At 47.1% G+C, this 1,288-nt stretch overlaps 1 protein-coding gene across 1 annotated transcript in view; it reads left to right on the top strand.

The window, feature by feature from the left end:
- CAMKK2 (calcium/calmodulin dependent protein kinase kinase 2) overlaps positions 1-1,288 on the top strand; it is a 25,656-nt gene that overhangs the window by 6,763 nt on the left and 17,605 nt on the right. The gene's annotated exons all lie outside the window — the stretch shown is intronic.

The following is a 1,288-nucleotide window of genomic DNA, read 5'->3' as shown; positions in this document are numbered from 1 at the left end:
TCTGTGAAGCCCATCAGCCCCTCCAGCCCATAGCCTTTTCTTCTAACCACAACTTGAAGCAATGGCAAGTCTGACTCTACTTGGTTTTGCCCAAGGCTGATTGATGACCCCAAAGTCAGGGAGTTAAGTTCTATTTCTTAAGTCAGAACCTGTGACCCTTCTTTTTGCCTGAGGAGCCACTCCCTCCCTTGGCTGCTTCAGCCCTTGGATAGCTTTGAAACAACTTTTTGATTTCTGTTATATACTCATCTTGATGCACATAGATGATTCCAAAACAGCAGATAACTCCAAAGTCATTCTCCATGGGATTTTGAAATCTACTGTACTATTTTTTCACCTCCTAAAGTGCAGGTTTATGTTCCCAGTTAGGTTTGTCCCTGAAGAACAGAATTAAAATAACTGCACCATATGACCCAGCAATTCTGCTCCTAGGTAGATACCCGGAGTTGAAAACAGATATTCAAACAAATGCTTGTACACAAGTGTTCATAGTAGTACTTGTCACAATAGCCAAAAGGTGGAAATAACCCAAATGTCCATCTCCTGAGGAATGGATAGACAAAATGTCGTCTATCCCTACGATAGAGTATTATTCAGCCATAAAAAGACGTTCTGATACATGGTACAACGTGGATGGACCTTGAAAATGTGCTGCTGAGTGACAGAAAGCCAGATACTCAAGGCCACGTGTTGTCTGATTGCACTTACGTGGACTGTCCAGAATAGGCAAATGTACAGAGACACAGAGTGGATGAGTGGTTACCGGAGCTGGGGGCAGGGGGAGCGGGAGGCAGCTGCTTAATGGGCACAGAGTCGCCTTTGCTGCTGCTGAAAATGTTTTGGAACTAGATGGGTGGTGGTTGCACCTTGATCCGCATCAAATATGTACTAAACACCACTGAAACGTATACTTTGTTAATTTTATGTTTTGTGAATTTCACCTCAATTTGAAAAATGCGATCTAAAATCCTATGCTTTCCCTGAACACAGCTTGTCTAACACTTAGTGGGAGGTGGGGGTGGTTCCTCTGTAGGGCTGGGAAGAAGCTGGCGTGGCACACAGCATTTGCATGCCGTGTGTGACTATGGGTCCTGAAGGGTCCTGTTTGGGGGGCACAGGATGAGCTGACCCTTGAGGCGGTGGGGAAGCCCCACTCGCACCTCTAGCTCCAGGTCTTGGTTTGGAGCAAGAGTCATGGGAAGGGGTCAGAGGGCCGGCTCATCGGCGAGGGCCAAGGTGTGGAACTGTACCATCCAGCAACACTCGGCCACGGCCAGGCGCGATCTCA

Source organism: Trichechus manatus, unplaced genomic scaffold (assembly GCF_000243295.1).
Source record: "Trichechus manatus latirostris isolate Lorelei unplaced genomic scaffold, TriManLat1.0 scaffold00061, whole genome shotgun sequence".
NCBI classification, from domain to species: domain Eukaryota; kingdom Metazoa; phylum Chordata; class Mammalia; order Sirenia; family Trichechidae; genus Trichechus; species Trichechus manatus.
Note: the sequence above shows the minus strand (reverse complement) of the source record. Positions and strands in the feature narration are given on the sequence as shown.